The sequence below is a fragment of the Hydra viridissima genome, unplaced genomic scaffold, assembly GCF_058129835.1.
Source record: "Hydra viridissima isolate aposymbiotic clone 2 unplaced genomic scaffold, HvirCarnegie_v1 scaffold_1, whole genome shotgun sequence".
Taxonomy (NCBI): Eukaryota; Metazoa; Cnidaria; class Hydrozoa; order Anthoathecata; family Hydridae; genus Hydra; species Hydra viridissima.
Genome location: NW_028324300.1, coordinates 18,718,495 through 18,744,994, shown reverse-complemented (window position 1 = coordinate 18,744,994; position 26,500 = coordinate 18,718,495). Strand labels below are relative to the sequence as shown.

At 32.4% G+C, this 26,500-nt stretch overlaps 1 protein-coding gene across 1 annotated transcript in view; it reads right to left on the bottom strand.

Annotated features, from left to right (window-relative positions):
• The window catches only part of LOC145180945 (NACHT, LRR and PYD domains-containing protein 9-like), a 137,245-nt gene extending 115,556 nt beyond the window's left edge, over positions 1 to 21,689 (bottom strand). The window contains exon 1 of the mRNA XM_090076246.1: positions 21,620 to 21,689. The gene's annotated coding sequence lies outside the window, so the exon portion shown is untranslated. The remainder of the gene's footprint in view (positions 1 to 21,619) is intronic.
• Between the last annotated feature and the right edge of the window lie 4,811 nt (positions 21,690 to 26,500).

The following is a 26,500-nucleotide window of genomic DNA, read 5'->3' as shown; positions in this document are numbered from 1 at the left end:
CAGACGGAGCAAACATGAGCGCTGTTTATTAGATCAAAAAGACCGTCATGAGATTCTTAACAAAAAAATTGATTTTAAAAATTTTTTCTTTTTAAAAAAAAAAACATGAGACTCACAAAAAATTATCTGAAAAATTTGCTGAGAGAAAATGGCGTCACAAAAACCTCAAACAATTTGTTGACTTTGCTGATGATTGCGGTTGAGAGCATTCTTGTGAGCAAAGATTTGCTTTTGGAAAGTGCAAAAGAATTCAAGTCGGTGGGTCGACCGAAAAAAGAAAATGCGACAACGGAAAAATCAAAAAAACCGATCGATCCAAAATACGAGAGGCTTGGTTCAATTCGAAAAAAACCTGTCTGTGAAAACGACCAACATCGAAACCGGGGAGGTGGTTGAATATGGATCCCTTTACAAAGCGATGAAAATGACAGGTCATGGCTGGAGATATTTGGAGCGCAGAGATGGAAAAGTGGAGGATGGGATCAAGATTGAGATTTTAAATTCAGAAAAGCTCGAAAACCGAAAAAAAAATCAAAGTCCGACAAAATGAAAAAAAAAATTTTCAATTCTCGCAAAAAGAATTGAAAAAATTGATTTTGAAAAAAAATTTTCTTGGCCAAATAAAAATGGAAAGCAAAATGCGAAAAATCGGAAATCCCGAAAAAATAAGAAAAACCAAAAAAATTGAATTTGAGTTAAATTTTCTTGACAATAAAAAAATGGAAAGCAAAATCGCCAAAGAAAAAAAAGTTTCGATGGCAACATTGAAAAATCAAGCTCGAGACAGAGCGATAAAAGGATTTTCAAAAATGACGAGGGAACAGCTCGTTGAAGCCATAAAAACAACAAGACCTGTCATTGGTCATCCTCGTAGACGAACGGCAGATGTGAAGACTGCTCCTCGTTCGATTGCTCAAAGACCTGTTCCTTCTACGCGTCCTGCGATTGCTCCACGTCCTGCGATTCCTCCGCATCAAACTGTTCAAAAGCCTGTCATCGCTCCGAAACCAGCTCTTCCTCAAAAACCAGCTCTTCCTCCAAAGCCGTCATCACAATATATGCTTGACGCTCCTGTTCCAGATTCGTCTCCTGTGATGGTTCCTGAAGTTTTTTCAAGTTTTTCGACAGCTGTGAAAAATGCGGTTGTCAACAGTTTCAACAGCTTGCTTGAGTTTGTTGATCCTTTTGTTCCAGAGGCTGTGAAGAAAACAGTGAGCAATGTGGGGAGCGAAGTGAAGAGAAAAATCGAATCTCTCAAAATAAGAACCCTCAAATCAATTGTTCAAGGAACAGTTTACAAACCACTCAAGCCACTCATTGATTTTCATTTGACCGATCACGCGCTGAGACATGTTGCCAAACAATTTTCACATCAAGTCAAAGGAAACCAAAAGGACGCTTTAGACTTTTTGAATTTGGAAAATTCAAAAGAATTTGGAAAAACAAAAGACGGCGTGATCAAAATTCTTCAAGAGAATAAAAACAAAAAAGCGAGCCTCGTTTTGACAATCGATATGGAGAGCGTCAGCCTTACAACTGGAGAGGAGACGCATCGAATCGTTCCTTTTTTGTCAAAAGCTGGGATTATTTTGGAGTTGACGGACTTGGGAGAATTTTATGAAAAAGCAAAAGAGGAAATCCTGGAAAACATGGAAAAATACAACAAAATGGGCTCGAATTGCACAGTGTCAGCCATCTTGAAAATGGACATCAATTTAATCGACTACAAACCCATCGGTGGTCGGTCGTATATCCCTCTCGACAATTTTCTGTCGAGCAAAAAAGCAATCATCAACATGGTGAACGAAAACAATGAATGCTTCAAGTGGAGCGTCACCAGGGCGTTGAACATGAAAGAAAAAAACGGAGAAAGGATTGACAAAGACTTGATCGAAAAATCAAAAAAAATAAATTGGGAAGGGATTGAATTTCCTGTCAAACTCGATCAAATCAAAAAATTTGAAAAAAACAATCCAGACATCAGCGTCAACGTCTTCGGTTACGAAAAAAAATCCATTCACCCTTTGCAAATATCGAAGTGCTTGAACAGAAAGAATGAAATCGATTTGATGCTCATTTCAGACGAAAAAACGAACCATTACTGTCTGATCAAAAATCTGAGTCGACTCATCTCCTCCCAAGTATCCAACAGAAACGGGAGAAAATATTTTTGCAGATTTTGCTTGCAGGGGAAAAAAAGCGAGGAAGATCTTTCAAAGCATTCAACCTATTGCAGAGAGCACAGCGCGGTTCGAATGGATCTTCCTCCAGAAAATTCGTTCATGAAATTTGAGCACATCGAAAGGTCGATGAGGGTTCCATTTGTGGTTTACGCGGATTTTGAAAGCTTTGTCAAACCGATGGACTCGTGCGAACAGAACCCAAACCAGTCGTGCACTAAACAGTTTCAAAGACACGTCCCGAGTTCTTTTGTCTTTCACATCAAATGTTTTGACGAAACCGTCTATGATGGCGAACCATCCATTTCCGAATCGTCAAACGAGAACCAAGACGTGGCTCAATTTTTTGTTGAAAGTTTGGAAAAAGAAATAAAAGAAGTCTTTGAAAAAATCGAGAAAAAAAATATGGTTCTCACAAAAGACGACGAAAATAATTTCAAAGAAGCCACCGTTTGTCACATTTGCGAAGAAAAAATTCTCGATGCAGAAAAAGTGCGCGATCACTGTCATTTCACTGGAAAATATCGAGGAGCAGCCCACAACGAATGCAATTTAAAATACAAAGTCCCAAAATTCATTCCTGTCGTTTTTCACAATCTGTCAGGTTACGACAGCCATTTGTTTATCAAAAAATTGGGTGGAGAAATAACCTGCATCCCATGCAACGAGGAAAAATACATCAGCTTCTCGAAAAAAATCAAAGTGGGAGAGTACATTGGGAAAGACGGAAAACCCAAAGAAAAAAAAATTGAATTGAGGTTCATCGACAGTTTTAAATTCATGGCCTCCAGTTTGGATACTTTGTCGAAAAATTTAAAGCCGGAAGAGTTCAAAAACCTCTCAAAATATTTTGAAGGAGAAAAATTCGATTTGCTTCGAAAAAAAGGCGTTTACCCTTACGGTTGGGTGGATGGATTCGATAAATTTCAAGAAACGCAATTGCCTCCAAAAGAAGCGTTTTTCTCAGAACTCAACCACAATGAAATAAGCGACGAAGATTACGCGCATGCGCAAACGGTTTGGAACGTGTTTCAATGCGAAACGTTCAGAGATTATCACGATTTGTACAACGTGTCGGATGTTTTGATTCTGGCCGACGTCTTCGAAAATTTCAGGGACGTTTGCATGAAACATTACAAGCTCGACCCAGCCTGGTATTTCACATCTCCAGGGTTGGCTTGGGACGCTTGTTTGAAAATGACAAAAATAAAATTGGAATTGTTGAGCGACCCAGACATGCTTCGAATGATCCAAAAAGGAACCCGTGGAGGGATCAGCATGATCTCCAACCGGCATGGAAAATCGAACAACAAATACATGGGCGACTCGTACGATCCAAGCCAACCATCAAAATTCATTCAATACTTGGACGCCAACAACCTGTACGGATGGGCCATGTGCAAACCCCTTCCCACTCACGGTTTCGAATGGATGACAGAAGACGAACTGTCCGATTGGCGATCGGTTCCGTGCATTTTGGAGGTTGATTTGGATTATCCGGAAAGCCTTCACGATGAACACAACGATTATTCGTTGGCCCCTGAGAGAATGAAAATTGGAAAAGTGGACAAACTCGTTCCAAATTTAAACGACTAAAAAAATTACGTCCTCCATTGTGAAAACCTGACATTGTATGAACGATTGGGAATGAAAATTTCAAAGGTGCACAGAGGCATCAAATTTGAGCAACGGGATTGGTTGAAACCTTAAATTGACCTCAACACAGAATTGAGAACAAAAGCAACCAGCGAGTTTGAAAAGGAATTTTTCAAGCTGATGAACAATTCGGTGTTTGGAAAAACCATGGAGAACATCGAAAAGAGAGTGGACGTGAGATTGACCACAAAAAGGGACAAGGCAATCAAATTGTCAGCCAAACCAACTTACGACCGGCACACGATTTTCGACGAAAACTTGATTGCCGTTCACATGAAGAGGACAAAAATTTTTTTCAACAAACCCATTTATTTGGGGATGTCCATTTTGGATTTGAGCAAGACTTTGATGTTTGAGTTCCATTACGACTTCATCAAAAAGAAATATCCAGGTGGTGACGCAAAGCTGTTGATGACAGACACGGACTCGCTGGTTTATGAAATAAAAACGGACGATTTCTACAAAGACATTTCCGACGATGTGGAAAATAATTCGACACGAGCGATTTCAGCAAAAGCCATCCAGCCATTCAAAGCGTCGGGTTCAAAGTGGGTTTAAACAAAAAGGTCATTGGGATGTTCAAAGACGAAACAGGAGGAAAACAGGTTGAAGAGTTTGTCGGTCTCAGGTCAAAACTTTACTCTTACAAAATCCATCAAGAAAAACAAGAGAAAAAACACAAAAAATGCAAAGGTGTCAAAGCATATGTCGTCGAAAAATACATCACCCACGACGATTACAAAAAATGTCTCGAAACCAAAAAAGAACAGATGAACAAAATGAACGTCATCCGATCTCGTTTGCACGACATTTACACTGAAGAGATCAACAAAACCTCTCTCAGCGCCGCTGATGACAAAAGGATCATTTTGGAAGATGGAATCAACACGTTGGCTTATGGTTACCACAAATTAAAAAAAATTGCAGAGCCAGAGTCAGAGGCAAAAAGGGCAATCGAGGAAAACAAAGAAATTTCAGGTAAGTGACAAAAAGGTAAGTGACAAAAATGAGGAGACCAAAAGGTAAGTGACAAAAAATGAGGAGACCAAAAGGTAAGTGACAAAAAATGAGGAGGAAAAAAAATGAAATATAAAAAAAATGCATCCGCAAAACACCAGAGCCAGAGGATTCGTTTGCGAATTAAAAAAAATTTTTTAACAAAGAAAAAATGAGAAACAAGAAAATCAATGTTAAGGGAATTTTGACCAATTTTCAATTGATGTATGGAATTGATTTGCCAAACGGGGCTTTGACCAATTTTCAATTGATGGAAGCAGCAAAACAGTTAAAACTAAAAAACTTTCGTGGAGTTCTTGAAAGAGATACATTGCCGAAAAAACCGAGAAGAAAAGAATGCGGTATTGTTAACACAGGTGAATCAAACACAGGAGGATTTCATTGGGTGTGCTGGTTCAAAGACGGAGACGCAAAGTTTAGCTTTGACTCTTACGCTCAACCCCCTCTCGTCGAGCTCGTCGATTATTTGAAAAGCCCTGTCTTTTACAACAGCGAAAGGGTTCAATTTGGAAACACGTCTTATTGCGGTCACTTGTGTCTTTACGTCTTGAAAAAATGCGAAGAGGGAAACAGCTTTCAAGACGTTGTCAACACCTTGTGGTAAAAAATCAAAGATTTTCCAGAGATCCAAAGGATCTGATCGAAATTTAAAAAAATTTTTTGCCCTTTTAAAAAATGATTGACAAATTCAACAGAAACGAGTTCAGCGTTTATCTCGACAATCTTGCAACAGACTCAGCAAGCAACGTTTACATCAAAACTGATGGATCCAGCACCATCACTGCAGATTTGGATTTCAATTCGAACAAAATCATCAATTTGGCAGAACCAACCAACTCGCACGATGCAGCCACCAAAAATTACGTCGACACGCACGCCGGTGGAGGAGGAGGAACAGTCATTGGAACTGCAGACTTGGATTTGAATTTTCACAAGGCGATCAATTTGAACGAACCAACAGCTCTTCATGACGCTGCGACAAAAAATTACGTCGACGTCAGCTCAAGTCTGTGCGTTAAAACAGACGGATCCAGCACGATCACGGGAATCATCGACATGAACTCTCACAAGTTGATCAACGTCTCTGATTCAACGGCTTTAAAAGACGCTGCGACAAAAAGGTATGTGGACACCAAAGTCTCTTACAATAACATTTCTTACGTCGACATCAACATGACGTCACACAAATTGACCAATATGGCAGAGCCCGTTTCCGCTTCGGATTCAGCCACCAAAAATTACGTTGACACGCATGCGTCAGGATCATCGATCGGAACCGCGGACTTGGATTTGAATTCTCACAAATCGATCAATGTGCTCGATCCAACCAACGCACAAGACGGAGCGACAAAAAATTACGTCGACTTGTTGTTGCAAAAATCGAGTTTGACCAGTGTCGTTCCAGGATCCGGTTTCACCAGTTTGGGGTTCAAGTCACAGACCGTTGCAGCATTAACCACTTCACCAGTGTTTGCGTTTTCCGGAAAATCTGGAGTTCTGAGAAGGTTGTGGCTGGCTTTATACAGCACCTCCGGAACAAATATTCCCGGTCAAGTTTTTATTCGAATCTTTACTGACGGAGAAATCAATGTGGGAAATTATAAAGAAGTGACTGACGGAATCGGAGTGGACGCTACCGGTCTTGCCACCGATTTGCTTTTTTCACCATTGGGAGGAGCTTTTTACGTCAACTCTTTGCAGGGATGCAACATGTTTAACACCACTTCCTTGGGAGGATATTTCACGTTGGACATGCCTTTCAGAAACGACGTCTCCATTCAACTGGTGAACAGAAATGACACAGCCATCACGTATTGGATTCAACCTTTTGTTTCCACTCTTGCTTCCATTCCTCCCACCATTCCTCTTTTCAAACTTTACTGCAAATCGTTCCGATAATTAAACACGACGTATGGCAGCGACTATGTTTTGATGAACACCAACGGAAAAGGAAACGGAGTCTTTCTCAAATACATCAGAGTGCACATCATTGGCTCTTCTGGAAACTGGTGGGAATCCAGAGGCAGAATGTATGACGGGAATTTACCTCCTGGAAACGGAACCGTTTTCACTCCTTGGACTCCATACAACACCAACAATTACACCTACTTTCCCGGATATGACGGTGACAGCACATGCATCTTTTCCTCCTCAGGATTAGAAGATTTTTATTTGTCGTCATGGAACGGCTCAAATTTAACTTCCTTCAACAACAAATCCACAGGTCTTCTTTACCAATCCACTGCATCCATCGGTTCCACCACCACCATCTCTTTTTACAGAAATTTCGGAGAAGCTGACTCCATGCCCAGCGTTTCATCCGGAAGAAGGCTTGTCGTCACTCTCAACTCCGGCGACGTGCAAGTCGGTCAATCTGGAAGCTTTTACCTTCTTCTCGGACAAGTGTTTTATTACGCATAATTTCGCGCAAGATTTAAACACCTTTACACCCACTAAACTTTTTTCATGACGTGATCGTCATGAAAAAAACGTTTTACAGACACCCCAAAATCATCAAAACATTTTCACACCCCTCAATTATCAAAAAAATACAAAACGGAGATCAAAACATTTTCACACCCCTCAATTATCAAAAAAACTCGAAACGGGAACCAAAAATGGGTTTGTCCCAGAACTCTCCTTTTCTAGTAGTCACAATTTAAAGTTGCGAAACCTTAACTGATACCCAATTAGAAAAACGCCTTTAAATTGAAAAAATTTAACCATCTGTAAAATTAAAATAAAAAGTATGCGGAGGTAAAATAATTTACCAATTATTTAATATTACTTGAGAAATTTAGCTAAAAAAGCTAATTAATTAGTTGATCACCTTATTAAATTTAAATAATTCGATATTTGACAAATGCGCAAAACTACAATATTCACCCCCTGTTTAAAAAGATCCCCTAAGTTACGTACAACAAAATATTAGGCATAAAATGGAGAAAATTAAAAAAAAAATCGAACTAATTGCATATATTTATACCATTTTAACTGACAAAAACTTACAATAAAAGGTAATCAGGTTTTTTTTTGATAAATTGTATAAATGCGTCAATCGTAAATCTTAAAGAAAAAAAAAACACCACATAATAACTGAAAATCGATATACCTATTTATAGTAACCTACTTTGACATGGCAGTTAATATAAACCTTTATCCAAAATGTAACTATAAAATCTGTTTTGAAGTGCAAAAGGATTAACAATACTATATAGTATTGTTAATATAGTATAATATAGTATAAAGGACTAATAATACAATATAATAAAAAAATAAAAAAAATAAAAAAATAAAATTAAGACATAAACTGTATTTTCAGCATAATGTTATCTTGGCTTTTAGTAAATAAAAAAAGCAGTTAGTTCCAAAAATGAAACTACCTATAATTCTTTTTTAACAATAGTAACCGACGTGAAGGTGTCTATTGTTAAAAACGAATATCAACACAAAACATCACAACAATCACACATAACAATAGAATATTTATATCCTTGATCCTAAAATCCAGCAAAAATAACAAACCAAATTAAAATATGAAAGACAAAATTAGAAAACCAATTTAAAGTTAACTATATTTATCTTTTTACTAAACATATAACTACATAAAAGTATATTTGTTTTTATGTTCAATATTAGAAGACATTATTATGTGTTTCCAGAATAATTAAAAAAGGCTAGACAACACAACCTAGCTCTAAAGCAGTAACACCGCCTGACACTAAATGCTGCAAAGTCACACCTCTGCTATAAGTACACTGCTTGGCTGGCAAGGTTATCAATCTTGCTCAATATAATGCCAACTCACACCACTTTGAAAACATGGAAACAACATAATTTAAACGTATATACAGCTTTAAACAAATATGGTTTCATATAACACATATAAACATATTAAATGACAGGTATATTTATCAAAAACTATGAAAAAAATATTAAAATAATAAAAAAAAATATAACATTATTTGTGTAACACTTTTCACCTACCATACCTTGAATGAGATGTTTGTCAATTTTGAAAAACAAACTATTAAATGCCCTGGTTCTTGAACATGCAACATATAGTTGACCATGAGAGAAACACGGGTTTTTGAGATATACCCCAACTCTATCAAATGTTTGACCTTGACTTTTATTAATTGTCATTGAATAAGCCAATCTGACAGGAAACTGAAGACATTTCAGAACAAAAGGTAAATTAGAATCTGATGGAGCCAACTGAATTCGAAGAACAAAAACCCGTTTACCACCAGAAACACCTGTCAAAACCTCTGCATCAATATAATTATTTTGAAGAGCACAAACTTTCATTCGAGTACCATAGCATAACCCAGCTTTGAGATCTAAATTTCTAAGTAGCATAATTACACAACCAATTTTCAATTTTAAACAATGAGGTAGCATACCTGAAGGAGTTAAACTGTTCAAAAACTCAACAGGAAAATTATTTCTTTCATTAAGGTCATCAGTATCAATTTGATCAGCAGTTAAATATATTTTGACCTCACCTGGCAGACATTCAAGCACTTCTTCATTGATAATGAATCAACATTAGTTGGTGTTAAAATCACACGTTTAGAATAATCATTTTGATCAGCATCTCCAAAAATCTTTTCAACAACTGCTTCATTTTCTCTAATAATGCACTGATTTGGTATTTCAATGCATCCTTTAAAAGGATCCTCCTCTTTGACAGGTATTGTTCCATTCCCATGTTTTAGAAGCCATTGGAAAAATTCACCTTCCCAATCTTGTACTCTCATATATTCAGTTAATGCAAACTTCTGCACCCATTGCCAAAGCAAAGAACATTTTATACACAATTCTAATATTTCAGCTGGTTGTGTTTATACACAATTCTACTATTTCAGTTGTTGAACATTTTCATCAAAATTTTCTAGATTTAAGCCTATAAACTCATCAATAACAGGCAGATTGTAATCAGCCAGCATTTTACCACTTTGATTAACAATCTTTTCAATTTGATGAAGAGTAGCTTGCTCAGCTATTAGAAGTGGGATTGAGCAGTGAATGAAATATTCCATCATAAAAGCTTTGCATGTATTCCAGAGATGTAAAGGATTGTCAGATTCACAAAAGGTGAAAATAATTGAAAACAACTGTCTAACTTGCTTTAGCATACATGTTAAAACCACCTCAGAAAGAGTATCGTGCCATTCAGTGTCATCTTGCAACAAACCTTTCAAAACATATGCTTCACGAAACGTTTCAAGAACAATACCATTAACAGTACATACATCCTCCCAAGATGTTGCTCCTTTTGCTTGCAAAAGTAACAGTTTAAGAAAAAACAATTCTCCTGTTGGATTAACTTTATACATTCTTACTATCACCTTATCACCACCCTTTTGTCTAACCTTCCATTTACAATGTTTATCATCAAATGTAAAGTTGAGTACTGAAAATGAAAGAGCACATTGCTATTTGTCTACATACAAATAGCAATGTGCTCTTTTATTTTCAGTATTCAACTTAAACCATGCCATTAGGTGCATATAACGTTGAGCTGCACGATCTAAAGCCATTTGTTCTGCTCCTTCTCTAAAATACAATAATTGATATTCAGGTAGATGTTTACCAAGTCGCAGCACTTTGAAAACACAGAAATAACATAATATAAACATACGTACCAACTATAAACACAATAAATATGTTTTTAATATGTATATAAGGTTAAATATATACCTTATATACATACTTAAACACATTGATAAAACAACTATAAAGCACTTATTACCACATACACATACATATCAAAAAAGCATATATGCAAACAATAAACGTGTGCAAACAAAAATTTTAAAAATCACGCAAGAATATTTAAAAAGATTCAAAATATATATTTACAAACAATACTTTTTACCTTCTTTTTTTTTTTCATAAGAACTGTAATCCTCATAACAAAATTTAACCTTTACATGCAATAACATGTGACATGCCATGTCAGTGTTGGCACAAAAGTTTAACTTATTTTTCTAAATTTTCTAAAAAACAACAAAAATAGTTAATAGCATCACAGAAATTTCAATGTAGTAATAACCATTTTATGGAAGTAGCATTAGTATAACTTTAATTAAAATCCATACCCCTACTTTCCTTCTAAAAAATTAGACTGCAAAAAGAAAAACTAAAACAAACAAAATTAAAACGATTTAAAAATTAAAATCCTTTCTACTTTAAATCCTTTCTACCTTACCTAATAAAAATGTTTATATAACTATTTTATATACTTACTTCAATTTTAAGATGATCTTAACGATTATTATCTATCTTAATATGATACTTTATGTAATATATCTAAACTAATAATTAAATTCCAAATCTAAACTAATAATTAAATTCCAAAAGGAAAAAAGTCTTAGCTCGCTTAAGAGCGTTAGCGTTCTTGCGGATGATTCAAAATAACATTTTAAACTTTTAAAAAAACGCTGATCTAGAATGTTTTTATATGGTCGTACGCATGCGTTGAAAATGAAAAACTATTTAGCTGGATTTTTTACTAAACGAGTTGACATAAATAATATAACTATACAGTTTTATACATTATATATATATATGTATATATATATATATATATATATATATATATATATATATATATATATATATATATATATATATATATATATATATATATATATATATATATATATATATACATAAATAATATATCTATATGATATTATATACATACATAAAGAATATATTTGTATGGTATATATATAATATATACGCATATATCTTTATATGTATACATATTTATAATATACAACACATATTATATACACATATACAATATATATATATATATATATATATATATATATATATATATATATATATATATATATACACATATCAGTGATATTTAAGTTATAAATATAATTTCAATTTCCATTTTTACTTCGTTCTTGTAGCATTGATTTAATTACTAATTTTAATTTCACTTGTTTTGAATCAGTTCTGATAAAATTAATTTCAGTTCTGTTCTTATGATTTCAATAATTTTACTTCTTATTTCAGTTACTAATTCATAATTTACTTCAATCAAATTTTACACCAATTAGTAGTCTTAACGACACATTTTTTTGAAAAAATTTATACTTAATGTAATGACAAGCACGTGAACAGTTTTGTGGTCCAATGATACATTTTATAATCATTCCAAATATAATCGTTATGCTCAAAACTTGTGTGCCAATTTTAAAGCAAATATGTAAAATTTGTAAATTAATTGTCAAAAAAAAAAAAGTTTTTGTATTAAAATTTTTTTAATATTCAATAATTTTTGTTCGGTAATAATTCTATTTCTATTTTTGTTTTTTGATACTTATATTCAATTCTATTTCAGTTTTTGTTCTTCAGATATATCCTAATTTTAATTTTTATTCACATTAACGAAATCAATTATTTTTACTTCTGATTTCACTTCACGTTAATGAAAATATTACTGACACACACACAGATATATATATATATATATATATATATATATATAAATATATATATATATATATATATATATTTATATGTGTATAATATATATAATGTATCTGAATGTTATATATAATATATATATATATATGCTATTTACCTCCCCAAGGCTTTTAAGGTCACTACAAATGAGGAGGCTACTTGTGGTTATATATATAATATATTCATATATTATATATAACATATATATAATATATACATATGCTATATAAATATTTATATATATATATAGCATATGATTATATATGATATATATATATATATATATTTATGGCGTATGTATATATTATATATATGTGTGTATATATATGTATATATGTAGACAGATGTTTTTATGTGTATACACATATTATCACTGCTCCACAAAATCATAAGATACTACTTTGAGCTGTGCCAAGAAAATGACTTATATTGGCTGAAAGCCTTGTGCATCCAGACTCCAAAAATGTAAGAATTGAAATCCATCTATTTTGTCCACAAGAGAAAATCAATTTCAAATTTTATTACCTTTAGCACATAGTGATGAAATGACAGCTTTTCAAAGTTTTGCATTTTTACAGCATTCAAAACAATTCCATTTCTGTAAAAAGCAGATGAAACATAATGCAACATATTCTGTTGTTACTTAAGGCTGAAAATACAGAATATTTTTACACTGAAATAAATAATCTTAAAATTTCGAATTAGATCATGTTCTTGTTATTCTGAAAATCTTTAGTTCTCATATTCTCAAGTTCTCTTCACAAGTGCTTACTGTTGTAGTCATTAATGCAGGCCAAAAGCTTTTGGCCATAGTCAGGATGACCAGGAGATCGCTTGTACCTCTGCCTATGGGCACTAAATTGGTGATGAATTGCTTCTGTTGCTTGTTCACCGAAAATGCCAAGAGGTGCTTTCTTCATTTCAACAAATTGTTTGATGTGAAAAAACACAGCATGCACCTTTGGAGTAACACTACACATTGGCAGTGCCAAGTAAGAGGCTTTGAACTGGTTGATGCTTTCTGAGTAATCTGATCCAAGTTTTGTGCCAAAGCAAGAAGATACAACCACTTAAAATTTTCTCATGGTTTCCACAAAACCAAAAGCCTGGAATGCAGAATCTTTCTCTGCAAGATGCTAAGGCAAGTCCAGATTGTTGAGGAGTTTGTAGCATTGGTTGCCTGCAAAGTGTCCTCCATGGAAAGGTTCTTCATCAATATGAAGAGCAGCAGGCCATTGGCTGGCTTTGGGCCAAAATTTTTTAAAGATTTGTACAGGTGATTTACCACACCAAGCAGAAGATGGAGCTCCATTGGAGGTATCAGCTCTAAAATCAATGAGTTAGAAGAACCAGTGATTATTGGCTCACAAATCACATTGCCAAAATATTTTGCCACTCTGACATCACCTCCAGATCGTTTAAATGCTTGGTTGCAGTTCATCAAAAGCTTTGACTTTAGCTGAAACTTGGCTCAAAAGTTGGGCTCAACAATCCTTGATTTAGCAACTTGGTTAATGGTTGAGGCAAGCTTTTCCATTCCATTGTTTGATAGCCCAGTATTAAGCTGAACTTGAACAAGATCTTCTGTTGTCATGCTGGGCTCATGGAATAATCTCTTTGCACTGGATGGTCCTTAAACATAAAAAATTTTTACTAACATTTAGAAAAGAAAAATAATGATTGAGCACAAAGTCAAAGTATTTTCAATTTGCAAATCAGATCTTCATTATGTTACCTGCTCTTACACAAAGTTCTCGACCTCCTTGAGGTTGAGAGATTTTGACTGATCCACCAGGAGTTGCATCTTTGGTTGTGATCACTTGTGAGGCAATTTGCTCTGCTGCTTTTGGGTCTTCAGATGCAAGTTGTTTCAAATTCTGTTGGCACTGAAACTGATTGCAGTTGTGTGTCAAACCTTTGCCAATAAGGCTCAGGCAGGTAGAGCAACGTTTTTGTGGCTGACAATCCTTCATTTCCTTGGATTTTAATGGACTTCTTTCATGCAGCTTTGAGTGACCTATCTGGCATATTATGCAGTGACATTCTTGGTCTCTGGTTCCCATTTGCACATTGATAGACTTGAAGTTGAAAAGGGAGGGAAGCTCAACATCTTTTCCTTGTTCTTTTCTCAAAAGAGTAATCCAGCATGCTGAACAAATGCCTCTGGACACTCTTGGGTCTAGGAAAGTAAAATTTTCTTCAAAGATTTTTTTCACTCTGTCCGCTTGAAACTGAGTCAGCTTTATAGTAGCCTTCACCATGTACATAAAACAAATGGTTTTCCTGCAATTTTCATGATCTTTTGCTTTGTTAGGCATTTTGACAATTAAAAAAGATCCTGCTACGGCCGCACATTTCAAAACAAATAAAGGTTTTTCGTAAAATAACCTGTGGTTTTGCAAATTTGCAATAATTATGACGTAATTGGGTTTGAAGTTTGGGTAAAAATTGGGTCGAAAACTACAAGTAAGCATGAATTTTTAATAATATTTAAAGGATTAAAGGGCTTACATATCTGTATCCTCAGCAGCAATAATTGTAACATATCATTGTTTATTATTATTATTCTTACTCCTAAAAGTCTGCAGGTCATATTTTGATGTATTTTTTGGTACTGTAAAAATGAAAATTTTGAAAGGCTGTCATTTCTTCATATTGTGCTAAGTAGGTAAAAACTAAAACCTAATTTTCTCCAATAGACAAAATAGGTGGATTTCAATTTTTACATTTTTGAAGTCTGGTTGCATAGGGCTTTCAGCCTATGTAAGTCATTTTCTTGGCACAGCTTAAAGTAGTATCCTGAGATTTTGTGGAGCAGTGTTATATATATATATTTTATACACATTTTGTATTATATATATATTTTATACACATTTTGTAATTTATATATATATATATATATATATATATATATATATATATATATATATATATATATATATATATATATAATATGTTTATACACATATAAACGTCTGTCTGCATATATACATATATATACACATATATATAATATATACATATGCTATAAATATATATATATATATATATCATATATACATATGCTATATATATATATTATATACATATGTGTACATACATAATAACTTTGATAAATATAAGTTATTATGTATTTATACATTTAGAATTATTTATATGTATATACACATTATAATTATGTAAATAATGTAACATATATATATATATATATATATATATATATATATATATATATATATATATATATATATATAATGTCTATATATGTGTGTGTGTGTGTGTGTGTGTGTTGACTTCATTGAAGTCAATTGTGAGATCCACTAGGTTTTCATTATTTTGTATTCACTACTTTTGTAGAGTTTTTTGTATATAAAATACTTTATGCAAACTATATATATTGCATGATGTATATAGGTATCTTTATTTATATATATATATATATATATATATATATATATATATATATATATATATATATATATATATATATATATATATGTATATATATATATACAGAGCCGGCTCGTAGCGTGTGCGAAGTGTGCGAAACACACAGGCGCAGCATTAAAAAGGCGCAAAAATAAAATTTTGCTTAGAAACAAAATATATAGATCTTTCTAGACTTATAACTAAAAATAACAAAGTTACTAAGTCCATTTTTGTAAAAACTGAGTTATTCCCCTTGTCCAATTCTAATCAGTTTTTTTTTCAATGTTTTCTGCTAGCCAATCAGACAAAAGTTTACATTTTATGTTAACTTCTGGACAAGATGGCCAACATTGATGCTTTACTGAAATCGGTCCCCGCATTAAACTTCTATTGTCAGTTGTGAATGACGTATCTGCACCTTATTTTCCAGATTTAAAAACATTTTCTTGAATGTTTTTATAAAAAATTTACAAATCTCTTTGTTAGTCTTATATTTATATTATTATTTTTACAGATTTTTTGTTTTGGTTATTTTTTGTGCATAATTATTTTTTGTTAGTAATAGTAGATCTAGCTAGTAAAATTGCATGCAATTACAATTGCCTAGTTTGATGCAGATAGTGCGGTTTCAGATTATGATGCATTGCGTAATGAGTTGTTTTTTGCATATTTTTTAAAGTTCAAATAAATTAAATTTAAAAAAATGAATGTTATTGTTTTATAAAAATAAGAAGGTATTATAAAGGCATAAAATTTTAAAGAACTTGCATTAAACCAAATGAAAAATAAATAAAAAACCCAAGCAAAAGGACTAAGTCTATTAGACGGAAACTAGATGGGAAAAAATCACCGGAATCTGTGCTTAAATGGATATATGATAGTCAGCTTGAAGAACTGTTTCCTAATGTTTGTATTTACTTAAGAATATTATTAACACTATCGGTAACAGTGAGTACAAGGGAACGTAGTTTTTCCAAATTAAAATTAATAAAAAACTATTTACGATCAACAATGGGCCAGGAACTTTTAAATGGTTTATCAATAATTTCCATTGAAAACATTTTTTGCAAGCAAGCTGACGCTTGCGAGCTCGCTTGGAATTTAAATCTAAAAGGCGCCTAATTTATTCTCGCACACATATATTTTTCACAAGCCGACTCTGTATATATATATATAATGAGAGAGAGAGCAGGTATTTACTAATTATTCATTTAGTTTCTGATAAAGCCAGATTCATATTACAGTTTATTTAGAAATTTTTTTTTATTATTATTATTAATTTTAGCTTGCAAACGGAATGAGTTAGTAAGGTAATTCATGTTGGAGTTTTTGTTAATAATTTTGTCTGAAATATAGTTATATATATGATATAAAACAAAACATGTAATATATTGCATCAAAGATTTAAATCTATTTTGTTTTGTCGAAAAAAGAAATGCAATATTTGGTAATTTTAAGTTATGTATTTATTTAAACTGTTAACAAATTTTTTTCATATTTATTTAGTTATTTATTATCAAAGTATAATACTTTTTTTAATTCTTTATTTTTTGCTTTAGACGTTGCTGAGAAAAGAACAAGAAGGTTTTTCAACAGTTTTGCATGTATGAAATTTCTGCAAAAGATTTACATCTTAGGATTTTATGTTTTAAATGATATAATACTTTTGCATTATTCCTTTCATTTAAATTTTTCATGCACTTTTATTTTTTCTCTGCTGACCTTTTTTTTTAATAAAACTTGTTTTTTTAATAAAACCTGTTTTTTTAATAAAACCTGTTTTTTTAATAAAACCTGTTTTTTTAATAAAACCTGTTTTTTTAATAAAACCTGTTTTTTAGTAAAACCTGTTTATATTCAGTGGAAGAAGATGAAATAAGTAAGCTTTATTATCATAAAATTTAGAGGCTTAAATGAGTTTTATTTTTAAAATTTTTGATCTTTCTTTCACATTTAGCTTTAAAAGAAATGCAAATCAAGCAAGTTAATATCTTTTATATTGTCTATCTGTTATTTATTTACCCTTTAAAATCTACTTCATTTTTTTTTTTTTTTTTTTTTTTTGGTGGGGGGTGAGGCTCCTTGACTGCAGTGAATGTAGAAAAGAAACTATGATATAAAACCCTTATTTCGATTTTATTTAAGGTTAGGAGGAGTTTCACGTTAACCTCGGACGGTAATATTTTTTAGTGGTAGGATAACATGATAAAATACTCCTTCTTTATCTGCAAAACAGGTAAAAATCAAGAAGGGTTATCTGGTTGTAAAAAAAACGCTTTTACTCTTCTGTAATATCAATTATGATGTGTCAATTAAAATTAATTATAATTATTATGTAAGGCCATGCAAACCACACAAGTGGGAATACATGAATGTTAAAAAGTTGGTTGGTTTTGAATTAATCAAGTATATTTTGGACCCACTTTTTTACTTCTATTTAAGCATACGCACAATAAGTTTTTGCAATTAGTTTAAATATTACCAGTTGTTAAAGTTAATTATCTAGTTTAAAATGTACTTTTGTTTATAGTTCGAAAAAAGGGTGAGTTGGGTACGTAGTATGTATTGCAATTTTAGCTAATTTACTAATTTTGCTAAAAATATTGTACAAAATTGCATAAAAGCAAAATATTTTCTTTTCAGTTAAAAGAAAAGCAATGCTGGGTAAAAATAATGTTTATCTGTTTATTTTATATATTAAATATTCTGAACGTTATTAAGTTATTATTGAAAGAGTTAGAGTTTGTTGACCTTATTATCCTCAAGAGCCCCCATCATTACCTTAAAAAAATAATAATAATAAGTTTGTTTGGTTTGCTAAATTTATTTTCTCGTTTTACTTTCTAAGTTATGAATCATTAGTTTAGTTATTCTTTAATGTATTTGAAATGTGTTTGCATTACTGGTATCTACAAATTAAAAACCTTTAGAAATCTGTATAAGCTAGATCAAAATAAGTAGATTAAGTATAAAGAAAATTATAATATTCATAATAAAATTTGAATAGTAAGCAAATGTTTAAACAAAATGTTTATTTAAGGACCACAAGAAAAGATTTACAAATCACAAAAGAAACGTGTGTCATTTTTTAACACATTTTACTTTTAGTTTTGTCTTATGATTAATTTCTTACTCTTTCGCATTTTTTACATTTTATAGAACTTGTACGGGCTGATTTTCAAAGTTGGCGACAAGAGCACCACGGGCCAAATTCTCGTTGTGCCTTCAAGGTTTGGAGGCGAAATGGCGGGGCAGATTTTCCAAACTTTCGCAACATGTCACGTCTTGGAGGTGGTCGAGGCGCGCGGGAAAGAGGTGTCGTGGTGAACCACTACTGCTAGGTTTAATATAGTAAAATAATGTTGACACTGAAAAAATTAGTAATTACATGTGAAAAAATCCTGTTTTTATATTGTTAACCTACTTTCGTGCTTTTCTCTTAACTTTGAAAAATACATCTGAGTCAGCAAAAAATAAGAATAATATACAGACACTTTAAAAACGATACAGCTCTTCAAGGATACAGCCTCTAAACTTTAAAAATGCAGAATATCTTTGTTGCCAACATATATATATATATATATAATGATCGTTATTAAATAATAAAAGAATGCGGGAACTCGTAGAAGACCATACGGCCTAGTCGTCAAGTACCGCTAAGAAATGATCGTGTTAAAATTTATACAATATTTGAGTTCTTTAATGTTATTTAATTTAAATTTAAAATTAAAAATGAGTTCTTTAAGCTTTCGTTTAAAAGAAAAGTATTACTTTGATGAACAAAATCCTCAGTAAAATTCTTCAAAACTATTTTATTCCATAAGAATGGTCCGCGATAATCAATACAAAATTTAAAAATACTTATTAGGAAAATGGGCTGTTAAAAATGGACTAACAGAAAAAGAAAAAAAGCACACTTGCTTACCACAAAAACTAATTTTCGATAAAAAAAATTATACCGTAGATTTCCCTAATTCCGAACAAAATCGTACTTAAAGTTGAATAACTCCGCTTGCTTTTTGAATTTAATATTAATTTTTTTAAATAAATAAACTGGAACCTAAACTGAATCGAACCATATTAAGTAACAAGTATATTTATTATAAAAATATTGTTAATTTTTAAATTTGAAAAGTAAAGTTTTCGTTCGGAATAAGGAACACGTGTTCCTAATTCCGAACGTACATATCAATTTCCAAAAAATGGCATTCAATTTAAAAAAGTAAATAATTTATGCTAGCCTAGACCTCTAGATTAGAGTGAGGTAAAATTTAAAATTACTTTTATTTTAATGTAAGGGTATAACATTGTGTTAGTGCAGAGTGTGAATTATCTATTTATTAGATCTTGTCTTAAATTATTTTTTTGTAATCAGTTAAAAAAGAACCTTCACAGTCACTGCCTGTTTCTGTCAGTTAACCAGAAGAAATCTCAGTTGTTAGTATCATGTCGGTTGCAGCATTAATTAATCAAATAGGAAGCTTGTAGTGCTTTTTTATCATACAGCAATGCAGTTTTATCCTTTACGCAGTTGTATTTTGAAATAGGAGTAATTCAAAGACTGAAAAATTGTTCATTGTAGTTTTGCATTGTAATAATTGTAATACAATTTCTTTCGCGATCTTCATTTTTTTTAAACTTTGACATTTCTTTTTTATTAACAAACGTTAAGATAAACAATACGTTTAGAAATTCAATAAAAATGTTAAAAGCATTTATTAGTTTCTAAGTTAATGTCGTTAAAATACTTTTGTTAAATATTGCGGTTAATTACTTGCACGTAAAAACGCTTACTTTTGCAAAAAAAAGTGCATTCCAAAATCTGTTCGGATTTGGGAAACATTTTAGTTATGCAGAAAAATACTGTTTTTGAGATATCTTACGAAGTTTTGCTAATTTTTGACTTTTTTTTCAGATAAATAATCACCATCAAATTCTACATCGAACAGTACGCAATTTAAATTGCCTTTTTTTTTTTTAAGTCGGTTTTATATTGTTGGTTTTTCAGGGTTTTAAAAAGTGTTTTGCTTGCAATTAAAAAATTTAATGGTTGCAATATATATTTTGAAAATATTTTTTCATATTCTCATTACCCTAGTCTTTCAATTTATTAATCAGTTTTCCTTTTAAAAATCCCACAAAAATAAAAGATGTAACAATAAGTGAACTAAAGCTGTTCGGAATTAGGGACTGTTCGGAATTAAGGAAATCTACGGTAACAAGCGAAACAAATATATGTCAAGAATATAACAAATGTTTTGTTAATGTAGGCCCCTCCCTTGCTTTTAACATTGTGCAACCAAATCAAACATTTGATAATTTTTTTGTAAGAAAAACGTTTTATAAAAACCCAGCGTGATAGTTTTTCATTTAAAACGCATGCGTACGAGCATATAAAAACATTCCAGGTCTGCGTTTTTTTAAAAGTTCAAAATGTTATTTTGAATCATCCGATAGAACGCTAACCGCTTAAGAGATCTTTCTTCAATGGCCGCGTGCATTTACAGAACGCAATTTTTCAAAGAACAGTTATATGAATAAGTTTAATTGATATTTTGACATCGTAGTTTTAGAAAAAAAAAAAAAATGTGGACAGCATCATAGAAAACCTAATTTTTTTTTTAATAACTTTTCTTATAAAATAGAAAGAGTGTAAACCAATTACTAGAGCATTTTGACTTTTATTTTTTGAAGAATGCTTGAACACAATTTGTAAAGTTAATCAAATATTCTTCAAATAATTTTCAAATAACTGCACTTTTCCACAAAATCTCTTTCATGTTCACTTATAAGCAAGAAACAGCAGTATGTTAGCAACAAGAAGGGGAAAAAAATTGTGCCTTTTATAAGAAAAAAGAATTTGACTAGATCAAGAAAAAAACAAACATGGTTCGCAGTTTTAGTCTAAATTGTTTAAAACAGTACTTTCATCATTTTGAACTTGAATAAACAAAAACAAAAAAAAACTTAAAAAAAAACTAAAAACAATACACTCAGTTTAACTGTTTTGTTCATAAGTTGTATAAGAAGTATCAGTTAAAAGTTGTTTCTATGTATTACATTTCACTGATTTATAAAATTGCTTTTTTTACAAAATTGCTTCGTTTTTTAAAATTTTTTTTTGTTTATAAAAAAACTTTGTTTTATAATATTTTTCTTAAATCCATGCGCGAAAAAAATCCATGCGCGAAAAAAATCCATGCAAATTAGTAAATTAACTGCACCGGTTAATGATGTGATAACTCCTTTTTTTTTTCGTGTGGAAGTTCTTTTTTATGCTCTAATATAAGTGACTCCTCTTCTGATTTTTGTTTTATGAAATCTGAATTTTTTTTTTAAGAAACTTTCTTAAACACTTCTTCACGTGCTGGTTTAGTCAATTAAAATGTAAATGCGATATGTGGATTGGTCAGCATAAGAAGTGATTTTTCCGGTAACGATAACTTCTTATCCTTCCACGAGAGAAAAATTAACTTTAGAAAGACAATGACTCCAGCAGGTCGCAGCTATAACACCATTTGTATGCTTTAAGTCAAAGGATCCATGTCCTATTGCAGCAGTTTTATGACCTAAAATCCTTACTCTGATCCGGATCATAGAAAAAATATTCTCCTGTTATCAATATTAAAATCATTATAAACGATAGTAATAAATATTTATCATGATATTTATTACTACTTTTTACTAATATTAAATCAGCATCTATAAGAGGATTTTTTTTTTTTAAAACTATAATTAGTTTTAAACTAAATTAAATGCATTTTTTTGGCAACTTCTTGTTAATTCCAATTACTATCACAAAACAGTAATGGGTTTGAAAGCTTCAGAAAACAGTAGTCACATCAAAAGCCGATCTTATAAAATACGAATACAGTTCTGACAAGTTAGCAGCAAATCTTTTTATGAGACCCAAAGAGCCGATTTCCGATTCTATGGGACCCGAATAACCGATAGTCTATATTTCGATATCAAAAAAGACGTATTATTTGCTGAAGGCAGTATAATAATCAGAGATGAACAAGGAAGAATCGCAACGAGAAAGGAAGCAGTTTTAAAAGACAAACTGAAAAAGGCCATTGTTGACGGTTTGAGACTTGGTAGAGTCTTTTCTGGTTGGCGAGAGAAATTCAAAGAGCTTGGACAAGCGATCACAACGTATTTTAGACTATAAAAGGCGAAAATTATATCTAACACCCAGCTTGTTAGTGTTCCAAATTGCTAAAAAATTTAACAAGGCTGTGAAAAAGCATTTGAGAATTACCCCTCAATCTATGTTTATCCTGAAAGGAGAATTTGTGATAAAGGGCTCTACTAGAAAGGGTTCGCTAATATTTAAACTCAAACACAAGGATCCTTTGGATGGGAAGATAAGTTTTATAGCTATTGCGTGTTACAAAATTGAACTACTGATGGGAAATTAAAATTCTATGAGTAGAATAACTTAAAAACTGGCGAGAAAGCCGTCCTTGAGATTGAAGTAATTAAAGGTAAATATTCAGTCTTAACACCCCTTGTAAACTAAACAACTTTAATAAAACATTTTTTGGAATCAACAATCCAGGTTATGAAACAGACTACTTGTATGGATTTGTTGCGCGCAATCGTGCAGTCATTCAAGCCTCTCACACTTCCTTTTAGTAGTTATATAAAAACCAGCATTTAGTTACTTTTCTCTCTCTTACAAGAAATAAAGACCGCTCTAGCACGCATATTTATAAATAAAAAATAAAATTCTTTACGTCTCATAAAAGTACTACGACATGGAGCCTACGGAAAGATATCTTTGAATAAAGCACTGATGGCAAAGATTGACTAGGATAAGTTACGTTTATTTTTCTTCTTCTTTTTTTTCTAAGTGCCGTTTGGGATTACACGTAGATGATCTCATTACAGGAGCTGATTGCATTAACGTAGCACTTGAATTTTATCAAAAAGCCAAATGTCGTCTCCAAGATGCAGGTTTCAATCTACGAAAGTTTGAATCGAACTGTAAAGAATTAGAGAATTTATTAAATGAACAACGCTTTCAGCCTTGCAGCACTTCCAAAGTATTAGGTTTAAACAAAATAGGATGGGACACTAAGCTTGAGGGGAATTTGTTAATAGTGTAGCAAACCATTGTTGATGATTTCCGTTTCTCTCAAAACATCGTTATTCCAAGGTGAAACATTAATCATTCAAATAGTCCAGTTCTGGACATTTCATTACATGGGCTTAGTGATGCCAGTCTTAACGCTTACGGCGGTTGTCTCTTTTTATTACATTCTTTTATTGATAAACAATACCACTGTCCACTAATTACAGCAAAATCTAGAATTGCCCAAGTTAAGAAAAGTACTATTCCTCATCTAGAATTAAGGGCTGCGTTGTTGCTAGCAGAAACTAAGTCTATTACTTTAAAAGAACTTTCTCCAATATTTAATTTTGAAGAAGTTGTTTGATGGACTGATTCTATTATTGTTTTGCATTGGATTAATTACAGTAAAAAAAGTTATCATGCCTTTTTTCAAAAACAGCACAAAAAATTCAAAATACTTTTAACATTTCATACTGGAAATATGTTGACTCTGAAAGCAACCCAGCAGATTTACTATCAAGAGGTACAACTCCAGCAAAGTTACATAATTACAAGCTTTGGTTTAATGGATCTTCATTTTTACATAATGATCTTAAAGATTGGCTGAAATTTGAGTTAACAACTAAACCTATGATTATGTTAGACGAATATTTAACCAGTGTAATTACAAACGACATTCCTATTTATTTAGATACTATTGACATCAAAAGGTTTAACAACTGTTTAAGTTTATTGCGTACTACAGATTTAGTAATGAGATTCATAAAGAACCTGAGGAAGAAGAAAGCAAAAGAAAATTTAAATTTATCTACTTTAGATTCGACAGAAATTGAAACCACGCTAAAAATTTGGATTCAATATACACAAAAAACCTTGGCAAATACAAAAAATTATAAACAACTTTAACACAATCTAAATTTAAAAAATGTTGATGGTGTTATACGATGCTATGGACAACTAAAAAATGCACCGATTGCGTCAGATATGAAACATCCTATCTTCTTACCGCGTGATTCAGAATTTACGGACTTAATTATTTACTATCATCACTCCTTAGTCATGCATAATGGAGTTAAAGAAACTTTAAACCAACTACGCAGTATGTTTTGGGTACCGAAAGCTAGAAGTTATATTAAAAGGCTTTTTTGAAGATGCCATTTGCGCGAGCGTTTCAAAGGACTACAGTACTCTAACCCTGAATTCCCCCTTTGCCTTTAAACAGATTTAATGATGATCACGCCTTTAAATTTACAGGTGTTGTCTACGCAGGCCCATTATATGTTAAGAAGATTTTTGAGGGCAATAATTTATATAAAATTTGGATTTTTTTTATATACTTGCTGCTCTACACGCTCTTTGTTTTCAGATATCGCAGCCAATGGTCTGGGCTTCCTCGCCAAGAATCTCTGAGTTTCTCTTGTTACTTGTGTAAATCTATTGTTGCAGTAGATAAATATAACTGATGCCGTGTCAGATCAAGAGCAGTTAGGAAAAAGATGAACTTGATATTTATAGCTATGTGAGATACAGTTTTTCCTGGTGGGCTTGTCCCAGGCAGTATAGTTCCTGGCGTGAATTGAGACCTGTCAAAGTTCGTAGCAAAAGAAGATAGCAAAGAAACACTGGGGCTGACAGATATACCAGCAAACGGGAGTTATGGTACAAACATTGGCATGAAGTACCATCATCTTAGCTCCAAACTCGATGAAAAAGTTGTCTACACCCCAGCAAGTCCCTTACCTAGCGTGATATTGACAATAGAAAATATTGAGCTTGAAAAGGTGAAAAGTGAAACTTAAAAATGACAAACCATCGTTTAGTAAAGCACTTTGCGGATGTCCTCTAACCATTAAAAACGTCGAGGATCCAATGATCGATGTGAATCTGAAGTTTCATTCCGTGCAAAGTATAAGAAGTTGCTACAGACCTATTATTTCCGTATTCCTTGTCCTCCAGATAAGTGGCACGATCCACCGAGCAAGGTTATCTAACCAAATGTTATGAACTTAGCGATGTGTATGGCTACCGCTGGGTGTTGGTTTTCGATGGCCATGCTTAACTGTAGCAATCATTTCAAAAGCGTGTCTTCCATAGGACTATCTGTACCATCCGTGATCTCATTGTCGACATTGAAGACGTTATCCGGTACGGATAGGTCTGCCCTGAGATTCCAGATGGTCCTCCCGTGGATAAATAAAATAGAGAAGCTCTCTGAAGATGACCGATTTCTATCGAAAAGGAGAAAAAACATCGCATAAAGGCTAAAGGACTGGGTCGTGTTCTCTGACAAGACTGGTCTGCTTACTGATGTCATAGCTTCTAGTCTAGCAACGTCTGGAATTGGCTCAACCCCTGAGATAATGTTTGCATGTGTCGGTGCAACATATGGAATTGTATCGAACCTGCTCAGTGTCATCGAAAAGTGGTCATATGCTCTTCGAAGAGTTGTTACACTCTATCTACCCAATCTTGTACGGCAGTTGCCTCACTCCAGGAAGGCTTAAGCTCAGCCATCAATGATGGAGAATTTTCTATTGAAGAGTTTAAGGCTCTCAAAGATAAATATCGAGCGTACCTCCACAATGCTAAAAACTGTGTCAAGAGCGCTGGGGAAAAGACTTTGATTTAAGGGCGGTCATTTTTA